Source organism: Lontra canadensis, unplaced genomic scaffold (assembly GCF_010015895.1).
Source record: "Lontra canadensis isolate GAN:19392208 unplaced genomic scaffold, GSC_riverotter_1.0 scaffold222, whole genome shotgun sequence".
In the NCBI taxonomy this organism is placed as follows: domain Eukaryota; kingdom Metazoa; phylum Chordata; class Mammalia; order Carnivora; family Mustelidae; genus Lontra; species Lontra canadensis.
Genome location: NW_022631216.1, coordinates 719,054 through 741,844, shown reverse-complemented (window position 1 = coordinate 741,844; position 22,791 = coordinate 719,054). Strand labels below are relative to the sequence as shown.

General features: G+C 40.5%; 1 long non-coding RNA gene, 1 other non-coding gene and 1 pseudogene across 2 annotated transcripts; 1 reads left to right on the top strand and 2 right to left on the bottom strand.

Annotated features, from left to right (window-relative positions):
* Positions 1-2,162: 2,162 nt before the first annotated feature.
* LOC116862128 lies at positions 2,163-4,870 on the bottom strand. Its single transcript, XR_004381594.1, has 3 exons — positions 4,775-4,870; positions 2,493-2,613; positions 2,163-2,264 (listed from the first exon to the last, which is right to left on the bottom strand). It is a non-coding gene; the product is annotated as an uncharacterized LOC116862128 (long non-coding RNA).
* A 3,135-nt stretch (positions 4,871-8,005) lies between these two features.
* On the bottom strand, positions 8,006-8,135 carry LOC116862147. The gene has a single exon (XR_004381596.1).
* A 3,489-nt stretch (positions 8,136-11,624) lies between these two features.
* Positions 11,625-16,223, top strand: LOC116862143 (annotated as a pseudogene).
* The last annotated feature ends 6,568 nt before the right edge of the window (positions 16,224-22,791 follow it).

Sequence of the window (22,791 nt, the reverse complement as noted above, 5' to 3'; positions counted from 1 at the left end):
ACTGGGATAATACTCTGTATTTGTGAATCTCTTAAAACCAAGCCTTGCGCATAGTAAGGAATCAAGAAATGTTCATTATTATACTGCAAAGCTAATTCAAAACAGAAAAACAGTTGAATAATTACAATACACAATTAATTTTAACAATATAAGTTCTATCATATTGTTAGTAAGTACCAAGGGCTTTTACTACAGTTCTACATAAATTTATTTTTTTTAAATATTTTTATTTATTTATTTGGCAGACAGAGATCACAAGTAGGCAGAGCAGCAGGCAGAGAGAGAGGGGGAAGCAGGCTCCCGGCTGAGCAGAGAGCCCGATGTGGGGCTTGATCCCAGGACCCTGGGATCACTACCGGAGCCGAAGGCAGAGGCTTTAACCCACTGAGCCACCCAGGCACCCATACATAAATTTATTAAAAAAAAAAAAAAAAAAAAAGAATTTATAAAGCAGAGTTAATTTTAGACTAAGTAGTAAAATATTAATCTTGTATAAAGAAGATAAAAATTTCAAGAAGAAATAAAAGTAGTAATTGAAATGAAACAGTATTTTTTGCATTTTGATTCCATGTCTGGAAACAGCAGAGTCCTCCAAGATTATCAAAAGAATGAGAGGGTAAAATATAACATTACTTAAAAATAAGCAAGTGGATTCTTATATGGTACAAAAAATCAACATAAAATTATGAAGAAAATTATCCATTCACAAAAGTTACTACAAATAAAAAATACTCCAGGATCAATTTCATAGATGTATTTCCAATTGATCCCATTAAAAGGAAGGTGATTATCATGTCTCCACTTTTGTTCTCTTCCTCTTATCCCTGAACCCCACTTAGGTTAGGACTTTCTCAGCCATGTCGGTTCTCGCCTCTTTCCCAGACGCGGAGACGTCCCTCCTGACGTTTTCTGGTCCCGCTGAGCTGTTTCACTCCCACCCCTTCTCCTTCCACCAGAAAGGGAAATAAGTCCTGGATTCAGAGCTCCTTCATGCCCTGCTCGGCCTCATTTTCTCCTCACCGCCTGGCTCACAGTGGCCACTGCAGAGGCACCTGGAATAGAAAAGGAAAAGAAAACACCTTGAATTATGAGGGTTAAATGGAGCAATGCGCGCACCTAACAGGTTATGGGAGTGACGGTGGATTCGCTGTGCTCAGGGCCCTCACTAATCATCCAGTCCTTTCTGCAGGCCCCAGCTATGCTTACTCCTGGCTCAGTAACCCCCAAGTCTGCACCCTCAGTCTCCACCTCTCTTGGAAATGGGGGAAGCTAGTCCCACGCGGGGCATGATGGGAGGGGAGCAGCCTGAGAGGAGTGAGCAGTGGGAACCGACAAGGGGCGGGAACCAGGGGGCGAACGAGATGCAGATGCTGCTTGCAAGGAGCTAAGGAGAGAGGAGGCACCACCTCGGTGTGCCAGAGTTCTTCTGAACGCTCAGTATGTGCTCCAGGGGTAATACTCTATATTTTATGCAAAAAGGACCACTTAGAACTTACCTCGACTTTCAAAATAATTTCATACAAAACAGAAAACCCCAAATCACTTTGGATTGTAAAAAAAATGTTTAAAAAAGAGAACCGCATCGACTGCTTTGAGCATTTTAACACTGTGAATTACTAAGACAGGAGGCCTGGAATGTCTGATGACTACAAACTTAAAGCATAAACCTGTGTCTTCTATAACTTGTTGCATTAAAAAGGCTAAGCCTTGTTTGGTCAAGGACTATTCATCATGGTGTGCAAAGAAAAGGATTTATTTAAGTTTATTACATTATATTTCCAATTTTAAATTCTGATCTTAATTTGATTTCTTTTTAAAAAAGATTTATTTATTTTAGGGGTGGGGCAGAGGGAGGAGAGAGAGAATCCTTAAGCAGATATCCCTGCTAGCTGCGAGCCTGATGCAGGACTCTGTCCCAGGACCAAGATTGTGACCTGAGCCACAATAATAGTCAGATGTTCATTCAACTGAACCACCAGGCACCACTTAATTTGATTTCTTAATGGTAATGGTAAAATACGTTCTTCATAAGTTATATATTGAATCAGTGCTGTGTGAATATAGGTCACATAACATGAAATTCACCGTCTGCTCATCGTAGAATAACTAAGAATGGTCCCAGACCTACAGGGATAAAGGTAACAAACATAAATCACTATCTTTGTGCAGCCCAAAGATAGAGGGTGAATTCAGAGGAGGTCCATGTCCAAGCTGCCACCTTTCCCTAGAGTCAGGATATCTCCTTTACGGGGTTTCCTTCTTGCCTGTGTATACACAACAATGAACTTCTTCATGAACTCCTAGTCTTTTTACCAAAACCCTCAAACAAAAGCAATGGCAGAGATGGATTGGGGAATATTCTTAAAACAGACAAGAACAATGGCTTTTTATTATTTATGGAACTCCAAAAGGGAACTTGGATACAGGCCCCGAGAGAAAGTGTGCATGAAATCAAAGAGAACAACTATAGAAACTAGTTTTGGAGCAATTACTTGGCAGTAACATCCTCTTGGGAGGCTGAAGTCTGTCCCAGAACCTGCCTCTGGGACTGAGGAAAGATAGAAAAATGCTTGTTCCAGGGCACATGCCTGTCTTCAGGTCAGATCAGGAACCCTGTGGAGGTAAAAGGAAAAAATATAGTTATCTCAGGTTGCTGACCTCTCTTTCTCTAAGTCTCAGGAAAGAAAACTTTGCTGAGAGACCGAGGCTTAGCCTGATGAAAAATAAGAGTTTCTCTGGGCTTCCTTCATCAATGGAGTAAAGTAACGTTCATTTTCCACACTTGCTAACGGGCTGAAGTTGAAAGAGAGGTTCAGGACTGAGACCCCCTTCCCAGTAGATGCTTCAGAGTCACGGTGCAATGAAAAGACTTTCTGCAACCCCTCCCCAAAGAAAAACAAAGCCAGGGTATTAATTGGTTTTCAAGATCCTCATTATGTGAAAGTAAAAGGAGAAAAGGGGATGTAATTAGCCATTAAAAATATCTTAGACAGTTAGATAAACGTTCCCATCTCATTTCCATTGTCATGGTCAGAACCCTGAAGTAAGGCAGGGGCTGGTTGGACTCATCTGTTACTAACTGAACTCGGGCATGACCTGAGTATCTGCAGCCCCCATGTGTCTGGTTGGGGTAAGATTCCAGCCTGGGAATTTCTCTCTCCCTCCAGGCCATTTCTGCCCCCTGACAATCTGATTTCAGTGGCCTCCGGGAAAGCAAACCTCAGCTACTTCTCAGGTTTTCTTACTTATCTTGATCCTCACGGGCACTAAGATGTCCACTACAAGGTAGATGAGCCCCAGCACAAAGCCCAAGATTCTAACCAGCATTTCTCTGGCAAGAATCAGTGTGCCTCTGGGAAACACAGACTAGGGTCAGTCCCACCCTCCGCCTCAGGTACTGTCTGATTCTAGAGTATCAATATGAAGGCTATGAGAGATACATACCTTGGAGAAAGAGGAAATTTAGAAAAGACCCCCAAGTTCTAGAAATTAGACTGTGACTTCAAAAAGGACACACATGCTAATTCTGGTAGCTGCCTCTCAAAATAACTCACTAAACTAAAAGACCAAGGCAGAGAACAGTTCCCATGTGTGAGGGTAATTCAGGAAGGTGTCTGAGTTTCCTACGTTTTCTGACCCGAGCAGAGATCTATGAATCCTTAGCATCCCCTAGGTCAGAGTAGCCAAACCTCTGCAGCCACAGCTCTGAACTATTCTCAGGGACTTCTCTAGGAAAAAGATGGGGGTAGATATGACAGCAGTGTACACACAAAGATGAGTGGACCCCAGAGCTAGAACGTCCCCTGTTCTTCAGAATTGGGAGCCCACACAGTTATCCGGGCATAACTCACTCCACTCCAAGTGACAGGACTTGGCAGGCCCAACCATCTCCCTGCTGAAGGGTCATTGCCAACATCACCAGGATCTGGAAGATCCAGTCTTTATTACAGATCAGGTTGGTGGACATACCCTAGCTGTTTTCCTCCTGTCCATTTAGGAACCAGTGGGGTTTAATGTGGCCTGGATAGAAATCTGTCACATGGTAGATGAGAAGGCTGAGGGGCTATAGGGGTCCTTTCTTCAAAGGGGAGGTGTTCATTTTAGGCTTGACTAAGAATTGTAAAGAGAAAAAAAGCTAATGGTACATGAGATTATTACTTCTTAGACATTTTTGTTATAGAGTTGATTTCTAGATGTTTAAAATATAAATGATATAATTAGGCTAGTTGATATGGGTGGTACTGAACAGATGGAAATAAACCTTCAAATGGAATATTCATGACCTTGAATTATATAATAAGGATTGAGAAGAATGGGAGAGAGACAAGGCGGCACTTTGTGGCACATTTAGCAGAAATTTTAACTGTAAGTCAGTGAATAATAGCCTTTGGGAAAAGAATATATAACCAGCTGTGAAATGACCTACGTTTTCAATGTTTATCTTGATGAAAAGGATGAAAAACTTGCTCAAATAATTTCTTAAAATTAAATATACAGACAATAGCATTCTCTTGTTTTATGAATCTAATAACTTTATTTTTTTAAAAAATGAAGGAAATTAAGCAAGTTTGATATAGCTTATTCTTTAAATAACTTAAATATTTTTTCCACAAAAATCTAAAATCTTCATATTTATAGTGATATTCCCAAACCCAGTATTCTGAGCTCCTACATGCGTCATCAGTAAGCATACCAGCCCTTTAAGCTCCTCTTTTGCAATATGTCTTCTCAGGTTCCTTGAAGAATCCCACAAATAATCAGGAGTTGTCTGTACCTCCTCATTTCTCTGCTTGATGTCCCTCTTCTCCTTCATCTTCTGTGGTGCTCATAGGTCAGTTTCCAAGGGCAGTTACTTCTTTTGAGTATCTTTCTCCAGAAGGCAGAAAGTCCTCTACACAAAATTCAGAGCAATTTCCCAAAGCAGAGCTTCTAGATCCTTAATAATTTAGTTTTTCCTTTTCTACGCACAAATATTCTAGGGCGCAGCTGAGTCAGGTAAAGGTACAGTAACTACACCCATGACCATTGTTCCCTGTGATATTTCTGCTTTGTGTGTACTGGGAAAGTGAGAAAATACCCCAACAAAACTAAACTGAATGGGCGTGCAAGCACTTCTTGTAGCTCCTCCCCGTGGCTCAGCACAGAGTGAGCAGGTGATAAAATCCAGCCCCCAGCTTCTCTGTGGAAGGAATTAGACTGCACATGCACATCCAGCACCCTGATTTTTCTAGCTGTTGACTGAGGATCTGGCTTCTAAAAGCCTGTCCATAGCAGAGGGGCTGGAATTTGCTAGTCTCCTGGGGACAACAGAGAATAAGTGAATCTTTGATTAGGATGATTGGTAAGGGTCTTCTCCTGTATGAGGCCAGTACATGAAGACTAGGAGAGATGGCTGTTTTGTCTAATGCATAGATACCAACACAGAGTCAAGGAAAATGAAGAAACAGGGAAATATGTTCCAAACAAAAGAACAATATGAATTTCTTGAAATCAATCCTAATGAAATAGAAATATGTAGTTTACTCAACAGAGAATTCAAAATAATGGTCATTAAGCTGCTCACTGAAGTTAGGAGATCTCAAATAACCTAACTTTACACTTCAAGGAACTAGAAAAATAACAGACTAAACCCCAAGTTAGTAGATAGAAAGAACTAATAAAACAGAAATAAATAAGATAGAGGATAAAGATAGAGGATATCAACAAAACTGAGAATTGGTCTTTTGAAAAGATAAAAAAAATTTGATAAACCCTTAACTAGGCTAAGAAAAAAGAGAGAATCCGGAAATAAATCAAATCAGAAATGAAAAAGGGGACATTAAATGGATGCCATGGAAATAAACAAGATCCTAGAGAACTTTATGAATAATTATATACCAACAAATTGGATAACCTAAAAGAAATGAAAAAGCTCCTAGAAACATATAACAAGATAGAATCAAGAAGAAATGGAAAGCCTGAACAGATGAATAATAAGACAATTGAAGGAGTAATAGAAAACCCCCCAACAGAAAAGCCCAGGACCAGATGGCTTAATGGGTGAATTCTACCAGACATTCAAAGAAGAATTAAAACCAATTCATCTAAAACTCTTCCAAAAAAATACAGGGAACACTTCCAAACCATTTATGAGCCCAGCAATACCCTAATACCAAAGCCTGATAAAGATAATACAAGAAAAGAAAAACCACAGACCAATATCCCTAATGAACACAGATGTTAAAATACTCAATAGAACATTAGCAAACCAATTCAACAGCACATTAAAAGGATTATACACCATGACCAAGTGGGATTTATCTGTGGGATGAAAAGATGGTTCAATAATGTCAAATCAATGTGACACAGCATATTAACAGAATGAAAGATAAACATGACCATCTCACCATAGATGAATAGACACAGAAAAAGCATTTGACAACATCTATATGGGACAAACATTATCAGCAAAATAGATGTAGAGGAACTCAACCTCAAGACAATAAAGGCCATATATTAAAAGCCTACAGCTAACATCATAGTCAATAAAGAAAACCTGAAAGCTTTTCTTCTAAGATCTGATACAAGGCAAAGACACCCACTTTTGCCACTTCTATTCAACACAGTACTCGAAATCCTAGCTAAAGGAATTAGACAAGAAAAAGAAATGAAAGGCATCCAAAACAGAATGGAAGAAATAAATTTACCTCTGTTTTCAGATGACATGATCATATATGTAGAAATCTCCAAAGACTCAACAACAACAAAACTATTAGAACTAATAAATGAATCTAGTAAAGTTGTAAGAAACACAACCAACGTGTGAAAATCTGTGATGTTTCTTTACACTAACAATGAACTATCTGAAAAGAAAATTAAGGAAACAGTCTTAATCACATAGCAACAAACAGACCAAAATATTTAGGAATAAACTTAACCAAAGAGATGAAAAACCTGTCCACTGAAAATTGTAAAACACTGATGAAGAAAATCAAAGCAGACACAGATAAAAGAAAAGACCTCAATGTTCATGGATTGGAAGGATTTGTTAAAAGGTCCAGACTACCCAAGGTAATTTATAGATTCAGTGCAATTCCTGTCAAAATCCCAATGGAATTATTTACAGAAATAGAAAAAATAATCTTAATTACATAAAACTCAGAAGACCCCAAATAGCCAAAATAGTTTTGAGCAATAAGAACAATAAAGCATCACATTTTCTAGGTTTTTCCCCCACAGAAAGTAGTTTATTGCTTTTAGAACAAAAGAAAATGCTTTCAGAACTTTTACTAGTGAAGAAAACCTGTGAGAACTTGACAACTTTTCTAAAACATTATTTTGCCAGCTGATGACATAGGTATTTCAACACAGAATACTTTTCCCATTTGCACTGTTGGGGAGCCCAAGCTGTCCAGTTAATACAGCTAACTACTTAGAAGTGGGGCTTGCACTTGCGGCTGGTGTACTGTCAGATCTGACCTCTTTGCCCTGACGCCTGTGGTGCTCTTCCTTCTCCGGCACCCACTCACAGCTCTTCCTCACCATTCCACACCTCACAGTCCTGTACGGGACTCTATGCAGGAGACAGCTCTGAGTGGGTGGATGGAGTGGCCTGTCCACACCTAAGCTAATCCACACAGGGAAAAATGGTGATTCTCCCTGAGTTAGGTGACCTTGGATGCCCCTTCTACAACAGAAGTCCCCTCTTTCGGACATCATCTCCTCCCCCAGTGATATCCCCCAGGGCCAAAGAAATTGTTTAGTAGGACAGCAGGAGGTGAGAGGTCCTACTCCCTCACAGGCATCTTTGTGGTACATGACTACCTGTTTAGGTGTGTTTGTTAGGTGTTGTCTATGGGGTAGGCAGGGGGCCAAGGTACTTTTGGGGCAACATAGGTCAGGATCAGCTCATGAGAGCCTGGACTACCTAAAGAGAGCCAGAGGCCCCATGCTGCCACTTCAGACCCTAGTCTGGCTAGGGGGTCAGCATGCCTGGTATAGACCAACTGGGGCTCCCAGCAACTCCACATGTCTGAGGCAGGAAAACAAGGCTGCCAGCTTGTGGCAGCCCTGACAATGACCCTCAAGGGCTGATCTTGGCCTCCAGCCCTGGCTAAGGAGAAAAGGGACCTCCCCAGCCCCATGGGAAAGAGGCCTGCCCAATTTCAAAATATAATACAAAGCAATCAAAACAGTATGGTACTGGTATAGAAACAGACATATAGGCAAATGGAACAGAATAGAGGGCCCAGAAATAAATCAGTGCATCTACAGTCAGTTGGTCTTCAAAAGAGTTTCAAAAACACGCAGGGGGGAAAGGAGAGTCTCTTCAATAAATATTGTTGGGAGCGCTGGATATCTATATACGGAATAATGAAACTGGGCCCTTGTCTCACACCATGTGCAAGAATCAACTCAAAATGGACTAAAGACTTCAATGTAAGACCTGAAACCATGAAATCCTAGAAGAAAACATAGGTAGAAACCTCCTTGACATAAGAGGAGAGATGTGATCTCATACCTGTTAGGATGGCTATTATCAAAAGACAAAAGGTAAGTGTTGCTGAGGATGTGGAGAAAAGGCAATCCTTGTACACTGGTAGTGGGAATGCAAATTGGTACAGCCATTATGGAAAACAGTATAGAAGGTCCTCAAAAAATTAAAAATAAAACTACCATACGTCCAGTAATCCCACTTCTGAATATATATCCATTGTATATATGTATGAATATATACAATATATGCAATGTACTGTTTATATATTATACATAATACATATGCTAATTAGCTATATGCTAAGTAAAATAGGGCAGACACAGAAAGGCAAATACTGCATGATCTCACTTCCATGTGGAATCTAAGATAGTTAAACTCACAGAGGCATAGAATAGAATGGTGGTAACGAGGGCTTAGAGAGAGGTATAAATGGGAGCTATTGGTCAAAGGGTAGAAATTTTCAGTTATCCAAGATGAGTAAGTTCTGGAGATCTTAACGTACAGCATGCTGATATAGTTAACAATACTGTATTGCATACTTGAAATTTGTTGAGGGTAGGTCTCAAATGATCTCAACCCATATACACACAAAGACTCTAACTACCGTGGGAATTGGATATGTTAATTAGCTTGATTGTGCAATCATTTCACAATGTATACATATACCAAAACATCAAGTTGAACACCTAAAATATATATAACTAATATATATAATTCCTAGTTGTCAATTGGACCTCAATAAAATGGAAAAAAGAAACCTCTTCAGAACCTGCCAACTCTTACCTGGCTATGTGGGGATCAGTAGGAGCTAATTAAAAACACAGCTTTCCAGGCCTCGCCACGGATTCAGGATCTGAATCTCTGGGCAGTGATTCTGTGGAATCTGTGCTTTAGGGAAGATTTCTAGGAGGTTCTGGTGGGCGGGACCTGGGATCCAGTGGCTTAGAAGATCTCCTTAGGCTGGCATCCAGCATTCTGATAACCGGCACCTGATCACTGCTAGAGAAAATGATGCCATTTATCAGAACTATGACCCCACAAAATCTTGTACAGGGCACCTCAAAAATTTACCATTCCTACCGCTTGTCTTTAGGCTCGCACCTAATTACCTCGGCAACTTGCCTTTTAAATGATGTCACTCTCTTAACTCCTATCCAATTTGTCCACCATCTAATTCTTAGCAGACAACCTTGCCTCCCACCTTCCCAAGAGGAAACAAAAGCTGTCACACACACAGCTTGTCCCTTCTCCCACCCTTCATCCTTTCCTTTGTCTCTGTGACTAGAGTCCTTGTTTTTGCTCACAGCTCACTCCTCCACCCCTCACTACTATTCTCTTTTGATATCAAGTTTGTGTACCCAGTCTCCTCCTCTGTACAAGCTGACAGAAAGGGGCTTGACCAGTCCTCTTGACTCGGCACACAGCTCAGCTCTCTTCTTCCCTTTACACTCAGACTTCCTAAAAGAACCTACACTACTCTGTACCAGAGATGGGAAATTAAAGACGTATCAAACGCCATCTCAGCCCCCAACGATCTTGGGCTCCACACTCATCCTCACCCGCCCCCCAGTTTACTTCTCAGCCCGACCCGGTCTTGCTCCTGCTCCCCGCGTCCCGCAGCCAGCCTGCTCTCCCCAAGCCTCCCCGATTTCCAAACCCACATTTCAACCTGACTTTCCTTCACCTACCAAAGTCATTGCTACCTTTGGTTTAGGTCACCCTCTTAACCTCAGTTTCTGGAACACTTGTCTGTCCATTTCTCCTAATACCTGCTCTTCATTTTCACATTTCCTTCCCAGGATCCCTGTTAGCCAACATCACAACTGTCCAGGTTCCTGAGATACAGTCCTTTGCTCTCTTCTCCCGGGGTGCGCTCTCCTAAATGGTCTCAGCGCCTTGTCGGGGGCTCCAGAACTTTAGAGTAACCTTCCGAACACCTGGCGTCCCTCAAACATCTGAGACCCATCTTCCCCACCAGCGTTTCCTCCTACACCGCCCGGAGGCGGTGCTGTGCAGGGAGGCTCCGTCCGCACCTCCCAGTCCCACGGCCAAGCCTACACCCCTACCTCCCAGGGCGCCCCACACTCCTACGGCCAGCCAGGTGCAGGCTTGCGTGCCCCCACAGAAATCGCCTTCCCTCTTCTGGAGTTCAGCTCCTTCAGGTCCTGCCCTCACCCTACCCGCGTCGCAGAACCCCAGCCCCAGCGCCCCCTTCCCGCTTCGCTCCCCGCGAGCCCCGCCCACACGCTAAGCGCGGCGCCCCGGCCACGCCCTCGCCCTCGCCCTCGCCCTCGCCCAGCTTCCGGTCCGCAAACACCACCCCTCCGCCCGCGGCCGCTTCTCGACCGGCTTCGGCCGGTTCTCGCCGTTGCCCCCGCCCCCGCGGAAGCGCGCGCTCTCCCCTCCCCGTAACGAAGTTCCTTCTCACTTGGCCCCGCGCCGGGGAGACAGCCGGATCCTTCAGCGTCCACGCGATAGGAAAGTGCGCTGCGGGTAGCGGCGGCGCCCGATTCCCATTTCTCGCACGCCCGCCTAGGTCCGCGCGGTGCGGAGTACCGAGCCGGGCAGGTGCGACCGTCGTTTGCTGTCCACCCGCCTCCCCGGCCCCTTGCATCGCCCCTCCCCCGCCCCTTGGATCGCCCCTCCCCCGCCCCTTGCATCGTCCCTCCCCCGCCCCTTGCATCGCCCCTCCCCCGCCCCTTAAATCCCGCTCCTACCGAACCTAAAACCCGCGCGGACGCCTGCTGGCGGGGAGCGCTAACCTGGCGCCCCCGGGATCCTAGTGCCGCCCATATAGCGCTGCTTTGTATTCGGGAGCTTTTCCCCGGCTCTCGCATTTAGGGAGAGATAGAGTCTATTAAAATAAAACTGAACGGAGACTAGCCTTGAAAATTCTAAGCAGACTAACCAGACTCTGATCATCTAAACAACGGTTAATTTAGCTTATTTTGCAAGGCTACCTTGACCTACATCATTTCTTGTTTGCGCTTCTGGAAATGATAAGTAAAACTTGAACTGTTTCCTGTGGTTGATATGAAGGAACCACTTAGAAAAATCTAATATTGTAACCAATCTGTGAAGGATAAACGGTCATTGTTTTCTCAAGGCCTAAGTTGCTTTATAACAATATACTCCTGAGCCTCGTTCAATGCTCTGGGTTGAGAGCTCCCGGTTTGCAAACTGTATTTTTGGTGTGTGCAGGTAATTTTTACTAATCACTTTAGTGGTCCATTGGTTTTTATTTGGGCTATTTTGAACCTTTGACAGTTTATTTAGTGTGCATGGTTCTAGCTATTCTCAAAAATTCTCACCGCAGGTCTGGATTTTTAAAAACTATCTTTTCTAACAGTGATTTTGGTGATCTTGGTCACAGAAACTTTCTAGGCCTTGGTGTTTATGAAAGGAGAGGATTTAACTAAATGACTTCTGAACATTGAACAATAGGCCTTTCATAAGGAAAAGAAAACAGTAAATAAACATGCATACATATATATGAATATATAAAATGTATGTGACTCAATGCTAAGGGGTGATTCAGTGATCTTTAGAGAGAGGTGGCCACATTACGGGAAAAGCAATCAATTCTCTTGGCAGCTGGAAGAGGAGGGGTATGTGAAGGCTTGGGGGGGTTGGTGATATTTCACGTGGAGTCCAGGGAGGGGCAGAATCCCACTAGTGGGGAAAGGCCTTAGGCTGAAGTATTGGAGGGACAGAAAGAGTTTGAGAAATGGAGAGTGGTGCTGTTTTCTCTGACTCTTTTCCTGCTATTGGACAGTCTGGCTTATATGTCATCTCCTCCAGGAAGACTTCCCTTATTTCTTTCTCTTTTCCACGTTAGGTTCTCTCTCTTCTGTTGCCAGTATTGCATCTTAAATATACTTTAGTTTTGTTGTGTTGCATGCTGGAAATGTAGAAATATATTTTGTAAAGCTTTCTTAAAACCTGGTGTAAGAAAATCTTAGCTTGAAAATTAACATATCTTTTCACCTTTCAAGCATTGCCATAGAGAGACTAAGGTGTGGAATGAACCTTGGTTGCTCAATGAAAATGACCACAACCTCCAGATAGTGCATTTAACCTAAATATCAGCAGAATATATCTTAAAATGTGGTGCATTAATTTAAAATAACATTTAGAAGGGTATCTGGGTGGCTCAGTTGGTTAAGCATCCGACTCTTGGTTTTGCCTCAGATTCTGATCTTCCGGTCATGAGATCAAGCCCCGCATCGGGCTCGGTGCTGAGCATGGAGCCTGCTTGAGATTCTCCTCTCATCTCCCTCTGCCCCATCCCCGCCCCTTGCTCTCTCTCTGGCTCTTTCTCTCTCTATCTAAAATAAATAAAATAAAAGAAAATATTTAGAGACAACAGAAAACAAACTGGAATATTCACAAATCTGTAGAAATTAAAACACTCAAACTAATGGATCAAGTTAAAAATCACAAGAGAAATTAGAAAATACTTAGATGAATGAAAACTAATGCACAACACACAGAACAGCATACCATCAGTAAGGGCTGCACTAAGGGGCAAATTTACATCTGTAAACACTTACATTAAAAAGGAAGAAAGGGGGGCGCCTGGGTGGCTCAGTGGGTTAAGCCTCTGGCTTCAGCTCAGGTGAGGATCTCAGCCGCCCCCCCCCCCAAAATCGGGCTCTCTGCTCAGGGGGGGGCCTGCTTCCCCGCCTCTCTCTGCCTGCCTTTCTGCCTCCTTGTGATCTCTGTCTCTCAAATAAATAAATAAAATCTTTTAAAAAGTAAAATAAATAAGGAAGAAAGTCCTCAAACCAATCACCTACTTCACAACCTTAGGAACTAGAAAAGAAGAACAAACAACCCAAAGCTGGCAGATGGAAGGAAATAATAAAGATTAAAACAGAGATAAATAAAATAGAGAAGAGAAAAAATACTGAAAATAAATAACCTCCAAAGTTGCTTCTTCAAAAAGAGTAACAAAATCAAGAAACTGTTATGTGGATTGACTGAAAAAAGGGAGAGGAAGATTCAAATTACTGGTTAGAAATGACCTGGGGTGGGGGGTTGGGGGGGACTGCATGGCTTAGTCAGTTAAGCCTCTGCCTTCTGCTCAGGTCATGATCTGAGTCCTGGGATTCAGCCCCTCATAGGGCTCCCTGCTCAGCTGGGAGTCTGCTTCTTCCTCTCCCTCTGCCCTTCCTCCCCCTCCCCGTGCTTGTTCATGGGCTCTCTCGCACGTGCTCTCTCTCTCTCTCTCTCTCTCTCAAATAAATAAAATCTTTAGGAAAAGAATGAATTAGAGACATTTCTACTGATTCCACAGAAATAAAAAGGATTAAAAGATAGTACCATGAACAACTGGATAATCAACTAATTGGACAACCTAGGTGGAACGAACAAATACCTAGAAACACAAAACTTACCTAGACTGAATCAATAAGAAATAGAAAATCTGAGTAGATGTATAACTAGTAAGTTTAAATCAGTAATTAAAAAATAACAACAACAACAACAACAACAAATCTTTGGACAAGGAAAAGCCCTGGAATTGATGGTTTCACTGGTGAATTCTACTGAATGTTAAAGAACTAATACCAATCCTCCTCAAACTCAAAGAACCAAAAGGAGAGGAATACATCCTAACTTATTCTATGACACTGTTATTGTCCGATACCAAAGCCAGACAAAGACACTACCAGAAAAGAAAACTACAGGCCAATATCCCTTATGAACATTGATGCAAAAATCCTCATCAAAATACTAGCAAACTGAATCCAGGAGCATATTAAAAGAATACACAACAAGTAGAATTTATTCTTGGTATGCAACCATGGTTCAACATATGAAAATTCATGTTATATATGACACCAACAGAATGGAAGGAAAAACCCAAATGATCCACTTCAGTTGATGCAAAAAAGCATTTGGCAAAATCTTGACACTCTTTTACGGTGAAAACACTCACCAAACTAGGAGTAGAAGGAAATGACCCCAACATAATAAAGTCATAAATGAAAATCACACAGCTAACAGCATAATCGATGGTGAAAGACAGGAATCTTTTCCTGTAATTTCAGAAACAGGATAAAGATGCTTGCTTTAGCCACTACTCAAAATAGCACTAGAAATTTTAGCCAGGGCAATTAAACAAGCTAAGGGGGGAAAAAAGGACATCCAAATTGGAAAGAGTAAAATTATCTCTGTTCAAAATTATATCTGTTCAAAGATGCATGCTTTTATAAGTACAACACCCTAAAGTTTCTCCCACAAAACAATAAATGAAATTAGCAAAGTAGCAAGGTACAAAAAACACAAAAATCCACAGCTGTTTTTTTTGATGCAAATCAAAACCACAATGAGATATCGTCTCACACCTGTCAGAATCGTAATATCAAAAATATAAGAAATAACAGGCATTGGCAAGGATGTAAAGAAATGTGGTACACACTGTTGGTAGAAATGTGAATTGGTGCAGCCACTATGGAAAATAGTATGGAGATTCCCCAGAAAATTAAAAAGAGAAATACCATACAATATGGCAATTCCTCTTCTGGGTATTCACCCGAAGACAATGAAAACACTAATTCAAAAAGATATATACACCCCTATGTTTATTGCAGCATTATTTACAATAGCCAAGATATGGAAGAAACCTAAGTCCATCGACTGATGAATGGATAAAGAAAATGTGGTATATACATAGAATGGAATATTTCTAAGCTATAAAAAAGAATGAAATCTTGCCGTTTGTGGCAACACGGATGGACCTAGAAGGTCTTACCTAAGTGAAATAATTTAGGCAGAGAAAGACAAATACTGTAAGCTTTCATTTGTATGTGGAGTCTAAAAAAAAAAACGAATGAGCAAAATAGAAACAGACTCATAAATACAGACCACAAACTGGTGGTTGCCAGAAGAGAGGGGGATGAGGGGATGGGTGAAATAAATGGAAGAGAATTAAGAGGTAGAAACTTCTAATTATAAAATAAGTAAGTCACAGGGAGGTAAACTACAGCATAGGGAATATAGTCAATAATATTATAATAACTACGTATGGTGACAGATAACTGGACTTATCATGCTGGTCATTTACTAATGTATATAAATGTTGGGTCACCATGTTGTACAGTTGAAATGAATACAATATTGTATGTCAACTATATTTCAATTAAAAAATCAGTTGTGTTTATATACACTAACAGAACAAAAAAGAAGACAATTCTATTCACAATAGCATCAAAAAGAATAAAATTCTTAGGAATTAACCCAACCAAGGATGTGAATGCTGTATGCACTGAAAACTAAAAGATATTGCTGAGCCTTTTGTGGCCATTGCTGAAGTGCCAGCAGCCAAAATGAAGTTCAAAAGACTGGAGCAAGAACCATGAAAGACCTTTCAATGCACCTTCCCATATTCTCAGGAAAATTATGTCTTCCCCTTTTCCAAAGAGCTGAGACAGAAGCATGATGTTTGATCCATGCCCATCTGAAAGCATGATGAAGTCCAGGTTGTATGAGGACACTACAAAGGTCAGCAAGCTGGCAAACTTGTCCAGTTTTACAAGAAGGAATATGTCATCTACACTGAATGAGTACAGTGAGAGAAGGCAAACGGCACAATTGTCCATGTGGGCATTCACCCTAGCAAGGTGGTTATCATTAGACTGCAAAAGATCGTAAATAGATCCTTGAACATAAAGCCAAATCTCACCAAGTAGGAAAGGAAAAGGGCAAATATCAGGAAGAAACAATTGAGAAGATGCAGGAATAAAGCAATCTTATATATGATTCTTCTATCCTATAGGAGGAAAAAGAAAAAAAAATTGCTGAAAGAAGTTAAGGAAGATGTAAATAAATGGAAAGACATTCCATGTTCATGGATTGGAAAACTTCTATTATTAAATTTTTTATATTATCCAGAGCAATCTACAGACTTAGTGGAATCCTTATCAAAATCCCATCTCTTTTTTTTTTGCAGAAATAGAATTATATATCCTAAAATTCATATGGAATCTCAAGGGATCCCTAAATGCCAAAACAATCTTAAAAAAGAGGAAGAGCTGGAGGTGTCACACTTACTCATTTCAGACTTACCACAAATCTACAGTAATCGAAACAGTATGGAGCTGGCATAGACCAATAGAATAAAGTCAAGAATGCCCAAATAAACTCTTGCCTATATAGTCAGTGATTTTCAACAAGAGTACCAAGATCATTCAGTGGGAGAAAAGACAGACTTTTCAACAAAGGGTGCTGGGAAAACCGTATATCCACATGCAAAAGAATGATGTTGGACTCATATACAAAATTAACTCAAAATGGATCAAAGATTTAAAAGTAGGAGCTAAAACTATAAAATATTACTATTTTAAATACATAGTGCTGGAAGCTGCTTTCCTGTTCAAGAGATGTACTTGATTTCAAGGAGAAAATTTACCTTTGATTTAGGAAAACATATTAATGTGCTTTTTCATTATGAGAGAAATACTTAAAGTTAGTAGAGGCAGGCAGAAGTCACATATTTCTATAAAACATATAGGGATAATATTTTATTATAAAATATTAATATACTGATGGTCTTAATATTTTCTTTTTCACACATCTTTAGATGTGATCTCATGCCTATTCAGCCAGAGATACTCGTTGTCTTGGGGAACATCTGGATTTTTATCACAGAATTTCCAAGAGAAACAATTCCAAAATGGAATATTGACAGATAGAGCAAAGCCATGGTCTTGAAAATCAGACATTGGTAAAAGAAAAAGAGTTTTCTGAAGTTCTTGTTTTTAGAATTTCAGGCTTGGCTTCATTTTTAGAGTTTCTTGCTGAGTGTGCATTTTAGATTGGGACCATCTTCTTTTGGAGGTGAGTATTCATTGGCCAGTTCTGTGTTTCCAAGAACTTAAAAACATCAAAACTCTCCTTTTTCATCCTTCTACTACCTTCACAAGGAGCTAGAACCCATAGGGTCCTGTGTGGTTGTTTGGACTCATCCATTCCTATTCTAGAGTTCCAGGGGCTGCCTGGTCCCTACTTCGCTGAAGACATTGTCTCTGGTTACTTTTCTTTGCTATCCCAATTGATCTGTTTTTGTGAAGACACTTGGGACAATTAAAAAACTCTATAGCCATTATCATCTTCTTGTATTTGTAACATTTGGCAAACTGATCATTACTTTGAAAGCTAATAAGAAGACAAAAGGAAAACTAACTAAAAATTAAAAAAAAAACTTTAAATGCTGTAAAACCACTTAATTCAATATGTAAAGTGACAAAAACTTCATAAGGTTAAAGAATCAAGTTTTTGGTAAATTGGTAAAATAGGAAAATTGTGATTTAGTGAGTTAATTTCTGATTGGTTGGCCATTTGGTGAGTTTATTTTTATTTTTATATTATAAAATTTTTAAAAGATTTTATTTCTAATTCACTCTGCACCCAGCATGGGGATCAAACTTACAACCCTGAGATCAAGGGTCCAATGCTCTACCAACTGAGCCAGCTAGGTGCCCTGAGGAATTGATTTTTAGAGAGTTGATTTTCAGTAAATTGATTTTCAAGGTAATCATGGAGAGGGTAGAACTCGACTGGATTCAAGGGCCGCAGTCCCAGCTACGCAAGCCCAGGATCCGATAGAAGGTGCATCAGGATGCAAGGGCTATTCGGCAAGAGCCAAGCTGGCCTGGGGCCCATCCGTGGGGAAGGTGGCTGAACTCTGTTGCCTTTGCCAAGGAGAACTGATCACCAATTAGACTAGCCACAGAAACTTTGGTAATTGAAGGAGAGAGGGCAGAGGACAATGACCAAGGTGATACTGAAAGTAGAGAACCATCAGAAAAAAGGAAAATGCCATCCAGACCTAGTGTCCCACAGTCATAATGTTATACAAACTTAACTTCTGTCCCAGGATGTCGTTTGAGAAAGAGGGAAGGAGAAGGAGAAAGAGGAGAAATCCTGAAAGACTTGGCCTTTCCCAAAGGAAAGATGAATCTTTTAAAAAAATATATCTCTTTTAAATGGGAAGAGTCGCAGCTATATTGTTAAAAGACCTGTTTGGGGATTTTCCTACCATCATTTTGAATTGTTGCTACAGAGTATGATGAGACCAGTCATATATATATATGCACGTATACATGTGTATATATATATATATATATATATATATATATATATATATATTAAAGTTACTTTTTTCACATACAGGTTTTAATTTTTATATTTCAAACTATCTACAGATATAAAGGAACAGTGATTTTAGTATATGTGCTGTTGAAGAAAGAGCAAAGAGTGATTTTAGCTTTAAAATTTTTAGTTTGTTCCTAGGAGATAAGAGGTCTGGGATTTAGAGAAGTCAGAAAATGGGAGGGGAAAGTTCTAGGACAATCCAGCAGCTTCCAGCAACACGACAGAAGTTCAGAGCCTGAAAACACGGCCAGTAATACACCTGCTACAGTAGAGAGCAACCTCAAATCAGCTGAAACAGACTTTCCGGAGCAGGAGGTTAGAGCAAGAGATACAGAGCCCCTGACATACAGAAACATATGTTTGTATCACTTCTCTGTCCAGGAAATTCTGGAGACAGCACTAGACCACTTGAATTCCTGAAATTATCTGGGTTGGAACTATTCAATTAATTACTAAAAAAGGGTCATCCCAGGAAGTTGAAGAGCACATGAACACTCATAGTGTACAGTAGTATAATGGCTTTGATTCTTCCTTCTTTTCACATCATACGTGGTTGTTTATAGCCTTCTTGATAAATTGAAAGATCTGGGATGGCAGGAACCATAATGTGGTTCCAGAGCCTAGCATAGTGCCTGAAGCAAAATAGACTAAAAGTAGTTAAACACATATACACTAAAAATATATCAAAGGGCTAGAATTGAAACAGTGAAAGGTAAGATCGCCCTCTGGTGGAATCCCTAGGTGGTCACAAGCCTGCCCCCCCAACCCCGCCCCCCAACCCCACGCCCGTCTCTGGAAAGCGGACTGTTAAATTGAAGAATCTAAGAAAAGAATGAATGGCTAATTGGCTGCCAACAGAGAGCAACCAGAGCAGGACTGTCCATTAGAAATGTAATGAGACTATGGTGAGTGCTGTGAAGTGTGTAAACCTGGCAATTCACAGACCTGGACCCCTGGGGCGAATAATACATTATATGTTTATTTAAAAAATTTTAAAAATTAAATTAAAAAAAGAAATGCAATGAGAGTTACATATTCAATATCAAACTTTCTAGTAGCCACTTTACAAAAAGTAATAAAAAACAGTGAAATTAATAATATATTTTAAAAACTCAACATATCCAAAATATTGCCAATTAACCATCAATCAATATAAAAAGATTAATTAGATTATATATATTCATATATATAATTTTAAATATATATAATACATATATGTTTTACAAGGTCTTCAAAATTCCGTGGTTTCCTACTTATATCTCAGGACTGGCCATATTACAAGTGGTCAATGGCCACCTGTGGCAGGTGGTGACTATATTGGACAGCACGGTCCTCTGGAGAAAGGGGCCATGTGCTGTTTTCTGTGTCCCCAGGACATAGTAGGTGTTCCATAAATATGTGTTGAATAAATAATATCTCCTAACACCTACCTCAGCTTTATTATTACATAACATTATTATGTTTCTAGAGAACATGATGGATACAACTACATTTATCTCAAAGTCAAGTGTTTTAGACAATTTAGAGTAACTGAGTTTATGTCATATCCAAAGAGCAGACACTTTTCTCCACAATATTGAGCCTGTACTTATTTTCATTATTTGTTTCCAGTACTGGAATATCGCTCTCTAGAACCACTGGTATTCAATTCATTGATTTTTTTAAAAAAAGATTTATTTATTTGAGAGAAAGAGAGAGAGCACGGGGGCACATGCGCCATTGGCGGGGGGAGGAGCCGAGGGGGAGGGAGAGAGTTTCAAGCAAACTCCGCACTGAATGCAGAGCCCAATGAGGGGGTCTTTCAGATCACCCTGAGATCAGACCTGAGCCCAAACCACGAATCAGAGGCTTAACTGACTGCACCGCCCAGGCATTGATCTTTATTTGCTATAATCTGTTTATGTATTTGAAAAGCATTTATTTACTACTGTGCTAGCATCTGGAGGAGAGGAGGGTTTATATAACAAAGAGTCAATGAACCACAAGCCCTTGGCATTTCTATATGGGGGGAGCTGTAGTTTGTACATAATATTATAGGGAAATAATGGAGAGGCCTGCTTCCTGTGAGGATAAATTAACACGTGTTCTTGATTCCCAGCTCTAAAAACCAACCCTGGAGAAGCCGTGGAGGGTAACTCTGGGAAATCCCTAGTGCCACTGTCTATTGTTTTAGTGTGACTCGCTGGCTGTGAGAAGATTCATCAGAGGCAGTCTGCCCCTGCTTTTCCCTGGTGTTCCCTTGAACAATTATTGCCTGCCGCATAATGCAAAATACAGGGGCAAGATCCTGATTGCTCATACAGCAGTGGAGGGTTGGGGAGAAAGTCTAGGTTGAAATGCCGGCTGGAGCCGGGAGGGGTAGGACAATAGATGCACCTGAGGCCCAGCATCATTCACTGTTCCGTATTCTGTCTCCCAGCGCCAGGGAGAGAGAGGCCTGGCCCCTCCCACCTGAGCTGTCACCAATAAGGTGACACCAAAAGGGTGGTAACTGGCTTTGTGTTGTCCTAGAACTTGGGTCCTTCTCTCTCTTTACATTCATGAGACTGACATAGATGGGCACCCAAAGGCCAGATATGTAACTCCTTCTCTTTGGCAAGTTTCACAATTGGAAAGAAAAACAACAAATGGTCCTGTATGTGTCCTTAGAGAAGTACCAGAAAATAGAGACTAGCCCCTTAAAATGAGCATGAAAAATGCATTAAAAAATAAGAAAAGTTATTATAATATGAGAAAAGATAGGGAATACAGGGAAAGCTACAAAGAAGTTCCAGGCATGAAAAAAATATGAAAGTCAAAATAAAAATCCTACCAATGGGAATAAATAGTGGGAGAGATACAACTAAGTGGGAAGACTACACTGAAGGACTTTCCTGGAGTAAAAGATACAAGGAGGAAGAAATTGAAATAGAGAAGTCAAAAGAGACTGGGGAGAGAAATGCCCAAGTAGGGATAATAGGAATTTCATAAAGAGAAAAAAAATTAAAGAAGAAGAGAAACATTTACATTTACAGAAATAGAGAATTACAGAATCCCCAGAATGAAAAGATACAGGGGATCCATAATGTCCTATAGCAAGAGAAGGAAAACCCATTTTAGATACAATATTTACAAATTGTAAATTTAGATACAAATTTGGATACAAATTTAAATGTAACTTTAGATAAAATTTTAGATACAAATTTCAAAGGTCAAAGGCAATGAGAAAATTGTAAGATTCCCGAGAGGAAGACTGATATCAGATTTCCTAACTACAGCACTGGATGCAAGAAGATATTGGGATGATATTACTTAAAATATTAACGAAAAAACAACTGTGGTGGGGTGGGGCCCCAGGCGCTCCCTGGAGCCAGAGGCCACTGCACCTGAGCCCAGCGAGAACGCCAAAGGCAAGGTTCTTTTTAATTTTTTTTCTAGCCCTTTACTCCCAGGAATTTTAGACGTTGAAAACACTCCCTATGCGCAGGATTTGATATTGTATGGGTCGTTAAGATCTGCTGTGGTTGGCCTCGGACATTCTTTGTTAACTGGCTACGCGTGAGTCGGAGGATTTATCTTGGTGACTTGAGGATGCTTGTTCTGTGGGTATAATTACGCAAAGCTAAGACACCAGGAAAGAATTGTCAGAGAAAGAATTAAAAATCAGATTTTATATGAAAACACCCACCTTGATCCTGAAAGAAAACAAACCAAGGGCAATGGGAGCAACTAAGCAGGCGTCAAGCACAGAAAACCCAATCTCCACTCACGGAAGTCAGTGTGAACAGAACCGAAGTCAACTCCACTAAACCCTTCAATCAAGTAGATAAAGTGTGTGTTGTAAAAAAAAAAAAAAAAAAGGGAAAAAAGAAAGAAAGAAAGAGAAAAAAGAAAAGAAAGAAAGGAAAAGAAAAAAAACTTTAAACTTAGAATTTATTTATTTTTTAAAAGGATTTTATTTATTTATTTATTTGAGAGAGAGAGTAGCGGGAGGAGCAGCCAGGGAGGAAAGGAGAATCTCAAGCAGGTTCCTCACTGAGCGTGAGCGGGATGCGGAGCTATCTCAGGACCGTGAGATCGTGACCTGAGCTGAAAAGCAAAAGTCCAGCGTTTAACCATCAGAACCACCCAGGAGCCCCTAAACATAGAAATTAATACATAACTAAACATTATTCAAG